Below are 8,850 nucleotides of genomic sequence, written 5' to 3'. Positions count from 1 at the left end.
AGCCCCTGGTGGGTGCAAAGCTTGGCTCTTCCAGTGGGCTGTAGAGCACCTAACACTGTACCAACAAGGCTCCTTCTTATGTGTAGTGGAGTGATTCTGAATAGTGCCTGTCCAAATGCCAACGGGTAGGAAATTCCTTGATTGAATTAATTCAATGTGTGAATTGAATGGGGAAATAAATACATATGGAAGCAAAGTCAAACACAGAGTGGATTTTGCAGATAGTCTTACCTTTGAGATCAGCCATGAAGAAATAGATCATTTCAATAGGTTAAAAAAAAAAAAAAGCTTTGGCATAGGAGAAAAAATGAGGAGGGTATAAAAAACAGAGGGTGAGTGAATCAGCTATAAAAAAACACCTAAAAAATAATAATCTGAGAAAGTATTTGAATACCATTAATAAGAGAACACACAAATGAAAATCATAGAACAAAAGACCCTTAGAGAGTCTTAAATCTAATTCTAGCCTCTGGAAAGGCTGATGTGTTGCGTTTCCTGTTCTCATAGTCCCATGCGATAAATGCTATCCTCCTTACTTCCAGGTATAGCTTTTACAATAAAGCCCTCTAACCTCAGCCTGACAATTTGTAGGTCTCAATCTGCTGAGAGTCACAAAATGCTAGGTTCCAGGCAAAGGGCAGACAGGCCTTCTTTCAAACTCTGAGCCACATATTAATAGCCAGGTGCAGTGTAGCTCTGCGGAGTCCCCCTGCTTCAGTCTCCGTGGTCATAATGGCCTAAATCCTAGGGATACGTGTCACCAGCAAGAGTGGAATCGTGGTTCCATTTCATTTCCCAACCTTCTCCATATTCCCTGCATCATGCACCAAATTTGTCCTCTGCAAGCAAGAAACCAAAGGAAGGGCCACAAATATGAGGCAAATGAACGGGGAGCTTAGGACAAGGATCTTAAAGAAGAGTAACTGAGACGGAAATTCTACACAGTGTTCACTAATGGAATCCTGCCCTCGGAAGTTATCCGCATTTTCCATATGTGAACACGGAGGCCAGCTTGAGAGGATCCATAACTTGCCCAAGAAGGTAGAGAGTACCTTGTCATGTACAAACACTGGGAGCCCTGGGCTCAATCAGAAGTTCCTTGCCCTTCCCCTCACAGAATATTTGGCTAAAGATGGAAAGATAAGCAGGAAATGAAATGCGGTATGGTGGGGATGTTGGTAGCACTTAAGACAGCTTCTAACCCAAACCACAGGTTAGATAAAGGGCTGAATACTCTGAGCTATAAAACATGCCTTCAGCAAACAAAGAAGCAGCGGATACAATCCACGTAGAAACAAAACATGATGTATGTCAAAAACCAGAGGTAACATGAGCAAAATTGTAAGGGTAGAAATTTTAAATATGCATAATGACGAAAAAAATACCGTAGGTGCATGAATAGACACACCAGCTTAACAGGTGTGGGAGAGTGAGGGAGCATATATCCAAGAAATATATGTGCATGTATATGTATATGTTTGACAGGATATTTGTACATGAGTATTTTACTTTTGCTGCAAATATCTGGGCCCAGTGACTAAGGACCATAGTCTTGGAAGAATAGATGAAAGAATAGATCACTTAGCATAATGTTGGTCACAAAGACGATACTCGACATCCAACTTTGGTGAGTAGCAAGTGGCTGGGGTCCTAAAGGCTCATGAGTACCACCGAGGGTGCAACTATTGGTCTCTTGCTGTTGGAAGAAAAAAAAAAGATGAAAATAATCCTCATGAAATCATCAGCCCCATGAACAATCAGCCTCTAAGGCCTGAATATCAGAAGAGCTAGATGGTGCCTGACTGCAACAATCTCTTGCTCAGGAAAGGATCAGCTTAGAGGATTCTTGATAAATTGTGGCATCAAGAATATGGAACACAATTCAGAACCATCAAAGAGACTGAATTCCTGGTCAGGACGAGGCTGGTAGAACCATTGAGATTGTGGTGCCTCCAGTCACCTTTCATGTCCAGCACTGAGTTGACCCCTGTGAGTCAATGTTTAACCAAACAATAGGCCTTTAAGGGAGCAAGAGCACCAGAGAAGGATGCACACCTTGGTGTAATCTATCTTTGAGCTGAAAAGGGCAACACTTAGGCCAAGAGGGTGTTCAAAAAGAAAGACTAGAAAGAGGACCCACGGGAGGAAGTCGGGTGCGTGATATGACGTTGAGGTGGATAGACTAAGACCAAGCAGGATGTGTGTGAACTGCTGGGTATGACAGCGAGGATTTGCTCAGGAAACTACCCTCAACTCACAAGAAATTTTTAACAGAAAAAGAGAGGTCTGTGGTTTGAAGCCACCCGTGGCTCTGTGGGTGTAAATTCTAGCAATCTGCTTCACAAGAATGCAGCTTTGGAATCCCTGTGGGGGTTCTATGCTGCCCTAAGGGGTCACGACCAATCAGAGTCCAAGGGAGGGGAAAAAAAGCATTAGGAATGGCTTGCCCCTAAAGCTTGGAGAAAGAGCAACTGGGAAATAGTGATACTACCTTTTTATGTAGAACAGGAAGAGAAGGAAACAGGAAGACAGAGGACAAAAGTGAACTGGTTGGACGATACATCCATCCATTGCCAGACTCACAACACAATCAGGAGAGGCAATGCTATTTTTCATGTAAGTCCTGATTTACCAAAAGGAGCCTGCTGATTTTGAAGAAAATGGATGTGATTGTGAATTGATCTATCAACTCTTTTCTATTTAAAAAATAAAACCCTTAAGCTAACTTGCCAATCCTCATTTTTCTACAGAATAGGTATTGCTCTCAACTATAAAAAATAGACTTACTTTTGCATAGATTCATAATCTGACCTTCTCTGTGTTGCCTAAACCTAAGAAATAGCTTCAAGACTGCAGATTAACCTTTATAGGGTGTACTTGACATGAATTTTTAAAAGATATAGTGTCTTCAAGTAAATGATCCCAACACAAATTTGAGATTCAATCAGCATTAATGGTGGTATTAGAAATGATAACTTCAATTATAAGCATAATGTATTTTCCTTTGGGAGATTAATTTATGTAGAGTAGGCACTTGGAATTTGCCCTGGTACAGCCATACTTTAAACCTGCTTGGGAACAAGAAGGGCCATTTATGTTAGTTCGATTTTAGATAATAGCAAATGTTTTAAAAACTAAGAACTTATGTAACTTGTTTTTCCCAGAGGTTTTCTTTCTTTTTTTTTCTCAAACTATCTAAGAAAAGAGGGGTGGGTAGAAATTAAAGCAAATAAGATATTGAATTAATGAAAAAAGTGCAAAATTCTGCCCTCCCATGAATTTTATAGTCAACCTACAGTTAAAAAGTAGCTATAAAATATTTTGCTTCATAAAATATGTGATTTTCTCAGTATTCTGTCATTTTACTTTTTGAAATAAAGCTACAATTCTTTAAGAAGATATATAACTAAAATAAAAAATAATTTTTAAACATGTTGACAGCTGCTTTTAAAATGAGGATCACAAGTAAACAAGTGTTTATAACATCCAAGCTATCTAAAATGAAAACTCAAAAGCCCCTTTTTTTTTTTAATAATTAAGGACATAGATGAACTGCCCCTTCGGGTTTGTTTCTGAGATTGTTATGCGAACAGAAAGCCACATATTTGTCCAAAGGAACTGCTGGCAGTTTCGAACTGCTGGCCTTGCTGTAAGCAGCCCAACATGTAGCCCACAACCACACTCGGGCTCCGTCTAAGTAACTAAGTAACGAGAATAAAGCAGTTAGGAAAGAAAAGAAAAACAACGTTTGCTAGGAACATTATAAGACAAAGTAGAAGGAGATACATAGTCTCACATCTAAATGAGATATGAGATACATGCAATATCTATCAATACACATGCATTTGACATAATTAAAATCCCTTCATGAATGGCAAAGCCCTGTGCTGTTAGCATCAAAAGTAACCTTTACTAACAGGTAATAGATAACAGGTATTAGATACTGTGAGGTCATTAGTAGGCCCATTTTACTGATGAGTAAGCAAAGCTTGGAGTTGATATTACTAACTGGCAGCTCAGTGGTAAATCTGGCCCTTAATTTGCAAACGTTATACCTTTAAAGAATAAGCATAATATCAGCATATTGTAATGCCCTTCTAGGAAATGTCATGAACTCAGTTGCTAACTGAAAGTTTAGAAGTTCAAGTTCATCCATAGGCTCCGCAGAAAAAAAGCCCTAGGGATCTTCTTCCCCAAAAACTTGTCATTGAGAACCGTACAGAGCACAGTTCATCTCTGACACACAAGGTCACCATGAGTCAGTCAACTTGATAGAGACCAGTGGGAAGTGTAAGGTGAACTGATGGTACTCTATTTTAGACTAACACGGTTTTTGCTTTTATTTGAGTGATATTTGACTATGATTTAGGGAGAGGTGGCATTCAAATGCAAGAATGATGATTTTTATTTTTAAGATCACATTCCCTAAGATAACTTCTCCTCCCACAAAAACAGGGAAACGGGAATACTCAGTCACTCATGGCTTGATCATTGTGTTTATTCCAGTTGAGTTAGGTGTCCATTCAACTTTCGATCTTCAAAATTCGTATTAGACTGGACTGAACCATTCAGTCAAAGTGGCATTTCTTAACCATGTTATCAGTTATTAGGAAGAGGCATTGTATGTTTTTTAAATATTTAAATAAGAAGTCTTCCATAAGCCTTATTTAAAGATATATCAATACTTTATTCATTAGTCTGGTTAACGCACATTGGTTCTACATTCTACATTGATAGAGCTACACCCTGGATCTAGTACTTGGGGCAGCGGACAAACAAACGCCACAGGTACAAAATTGCCCGTCGATGAAACGTATAAGGACAACATTTGATAAGTTTCACCCTGACAGGGGCAGTTTCATCGCTTCTCCATGGCTCCTTTTAATGGGAATTAGTTGCGTTTTCCTTCTCTGACGTGATTGTGCTCCTTTCTCAGCTTCCAACTTGCAAAGGACAAAGCAGAGCAAAATAAAAGAGTAGAAACCATTCAACTAACCAATGAGGGGCTGTGTTATCAAGGCAGAAATCCGTACAGCTAGCTGCAAGATTGGGATTGGAGCCAGAAGATCAGGGAAGTGATGAGCAAGAATAGCCAGAGAAAAAGGACAAAAGTGTCAGGACCTATGTTTAGAGATCAGAGGAACACCAGCTAGCCAGTTGTGAGAGGGCCGCTGGCAGGTGGTCTTGAAGACCACACAATATCTAGATGTGAAGAAACATCAAAGCAACCTTTTGTTATTGCTGTTGTTGTTGTTGTTGTTGTTAGTCCTTCAAATTGCTTTTGCAATTTGGAGAACAAACATTCTAGTTCTAATATACAATTTGATAGAATGTATGCTTCACAGTTTCTGATCAATCTATGTTTCATAGGTTACTTGTTTTACTCAAAATGAATGAAATGAAAACAAGGCTCAAGATTCCAACCAGTGTAAGGCGGTTCCTCATGGCCCCCAATTCTCTGTTTTTGCTTTGGCCCTATCTCAAGCTTGTGAAACTCATTTTCCACCACCCCCCTCTTTACCATTGCCTTAGTATGTGTTTGGTTTGAATCTAAGTCTCCCCTGTGTAACTTTTAATGCTTTCTGCAATATTCAACAGTTCAACCTGGAGCAAAAAATAAATAAAACCTGAATGGCTCTTCAGGAGTTTGAGATTAATATGGGGAGACTTCCCTTGGTTAGTGATGCCTATTCTCATCAGGAGCCTCACGTTTGTGCTTGCTGAAGAAGAAGTGGGAGTAGAAGCAAGACTCGGTGAATCCCACGATATGGTTTGTTTTTTAATCACTGAATTCAAAACGTAGTTAAATTGCACTTGAATGATTATATTACAGTCCATGCTATCAAATAATGGCCAAACAAGCTAGGATATTAATGTGCATGATAAACAGAAATGGATATAATCCTTCCTCTTCAGATTATGTCAACAGAGCAAATGATTATTCTGTGATTCGGAAACAATATAAACACATTTTTAATGGAAGCCCACATAGAACTGTCATGAATGTCTTTCCAAATAACAATATTGTGAGCAGCTACTCAACATCAAAATGTGTATTACATTGGGGGACTTGTAATTGTTCTTCTAGAATATGCTGTGAACACTGCAGTGTCTAATCAATTAATCAGGCAGCTACTGGTCTGCAAGCACTCTACCAAGTGAGCTGTGTCTCTGCATAGTGTACGTGAGCTAAGAGTGGAAACACAAAATATGTCTTTTCTTTTCCCTCCCAATTCTCCTTGTTCAAAGCCAAAGGCAGGAAGGCTAGTTGGAATTCAGGACTAACAAGAGTCACAAATCATACGAGAGTGATTGGCATCTCCTAGTATCTATTACTATTTAGTATTTATAATAATAATTAGTAAAATAATAATACTTATTATTCTAATAAAACATTGCTTCCATGTTTTATCCATGGGTAAAAGTAATGTCAAATCTTTATTGAGCATTTATTATGCGTAGCAGGCTGAGTACTTTACATAGAGTCTCATTGCTCTCACCATTCAGGTGGTTCTCTATTAGGAACATTTTGCCCCGAAGGAAATTGGCAATGTCTGGTCTAATTTTAGGGTGTCACAATTTCTGGGAGAAGGGATGTACCATTCATATATCACGGATGGAAGTTGGGGGTGCTGTGAAGCACCCTACAGGGCACAGGACATCCCCACAACAAAGTGTCCAAAATGTCAATAGTGCAGAAACTGAGAAAACCCACTGTGTCTATTTGTATCTTCTTGTAACAGATTAGAAAAAGGGGGTTTACGTAGGCCACAGAGCCAATAAGAAGCTGAGCAGGGACTAAACCTAGTGCTGTCCACTCTCAAATCCACAGGGTGAGAAAATACATTTCCATTTGTTAAAGCACCCCCCTCCAAAAAAAGGCACACTTTTCTCCATAGTGCCCTCCACACACTGAATCGGACCTTGTTCTAAAATCATTTGCCTTGGTATGCATAATTATGTAATCTAGCAAGCCTACTCATTTGAACCGGAGGGCTTTGGTTTGGTTTGAATGGCACAACCCTTTCAAGTTCATATCAGTGAACTGGGAGCCTATAACTAGAGAGGTCCTAAATGAGTCTCCTTACGATTGCTGCTTCTAGCCACTGGCATAGTTGCCCACTTGCCCCTCCACATCTCCTTTGGGTGTCATATAGGCCTTGATTCAATTTTTCCCCTCATTGTCTTCTCTGTTTCTTAGCAAGCAGTGGAAGAACACCAGAATTGCACCCCACCCCACCCCGACTTTCCCATCTTCTCTATGGCATAGACACCTGCCTTCCAAGACGCCCTGGATCTTTTCCACCTCGAGGGAGAAGCTTAGACACCACAGGGACATAAAGGGCTTGGCCACTGCCCTTTCCCTCCTGTCAACAGAGTGTCAGATATCCCATGGGGAAGCCGCCAAGAGTTGACTTGCACCCATTCTGAGATAGTAAAGATTCCTAGGGGAGGGGAGATCCATAGCTTGACCTCCAAATCAAATAGCTGAGGACCCCACATTGCTGCTCAGTTACCTGCATCCCCCCAAGGGACCAATCTAAAACAGCCCAAACCCAGTCAGCAGTCAACATGAGCTGGATTCTCCGTGCCCTCAGTCACCTTATTTTTACACCCATTACGGGACTCACACACATGCCCCCAAAATAGCAGCTTCGCTAAACTATAGATTCAAGAGCTGTCATTTGTCTCTAAATATAGATGTGAAACAAAAGAAGCACCACTACCTCTTCCGTGCCCTTCTGAAGGGCCAGGTTTGTTTCTGTGGCATACAGAAGGAAGGGGGAGGAACACACAGAGGCGCACTCAAATATCCAGCAGAACGAAGCCCACTAACGAGGATTCCATTGCACAGCATTTAAAGAATTATTGCCAGAAGGAACGCAAGCTCTTGAAACGGTGTGTTCCAGAGGTGATGGGTGATTTTGCCCTAGTTGAAACATTTCACTCTCACATCCAGCACCCAATTATACATACTAATAGTAGTTAGGCAGGACACGGGCTATCCATCATAACCAGATCATTGAAATTCACATCAGAAACTAAACCGAACTTTAACAAATAGTTTCCTCTTATCCTCTCTCACTAAGACGCCTCTCCGATGTGCCAGCAAAGATCACAATTACCCAATGTGGCCTGCATTTCCCTTATCACCACCAAACCAACTTCTCTTTGGTGGTGATTCTAATGGTGATTCAAGTCCAGGTAGCAGGGCGAGAGAGAAAAGAGAGTCCTGCACTTTGCAGAAACGTGAAAGTCCCCACGAATAACTGCAAATGGACTGTACCTTAATTGTCCATTCCACAAAATCCTCCTTCCCCACCTCACCCCCACCCTGCCTAGCCTGTCATCGTTTCTGCTTTAATCCCCTTGGAGGGAAGCACGGGGCTGCTCGCTGCAAAGGTCAGTGAAGTTCGGAAACACAGGCATATGCCCCATCAGAAAGTCCATCCATGATTGTGACAGCCTTCTCTCTGGACATGTTGCTGACGGTATTTAAAGCAGCCAAGTTAGTCACCTGCATCGCACAGGGCAGATGATGGGGTAGTGCTGAGTGCAGTACCACCGGTGAGCCTGTGCATTGTCCGAGAGCTAATCAAATGCCAAAGAAACAAAGCGCAGTACTCCTCAGCCGTCTGAGCTCGGCTCCTGCAGAAATAGAGTCAGCAGCTTCTAATGGAGACCGAAGCTAATTTGATTCTAAATAATTCACTATCGTCTGGTCATCATCTTACTATTGTGTCTCTGTCCCCTCCAGCATCTTCCCTGAACACACACACACACATACACACACATCTTACTATTGTGTCTCTGTCCCCTACAGCATCTTCCCTGAACACACACACACAC

The sequence above is a fragment of the Echinops telfairi genome, unplaced genomic scaffold (assembly GCF_000313985.2).
Source record: "Echinops telfairi isolate 266 unplaced genomic scaffold, ASM31398v2 ScPeMD7_4;HRSCAF=17, whole genome shotgun sequence".
Classification (NCBI taxonomy): Eukaryota; Metazoa; Chordata; class Mammalia; order Afrosoricida; family Tenrecidae; genus Echinops; species Echinops telfairi.
This window is presented reverse-complemented; position numbering follows the sequence as displayed.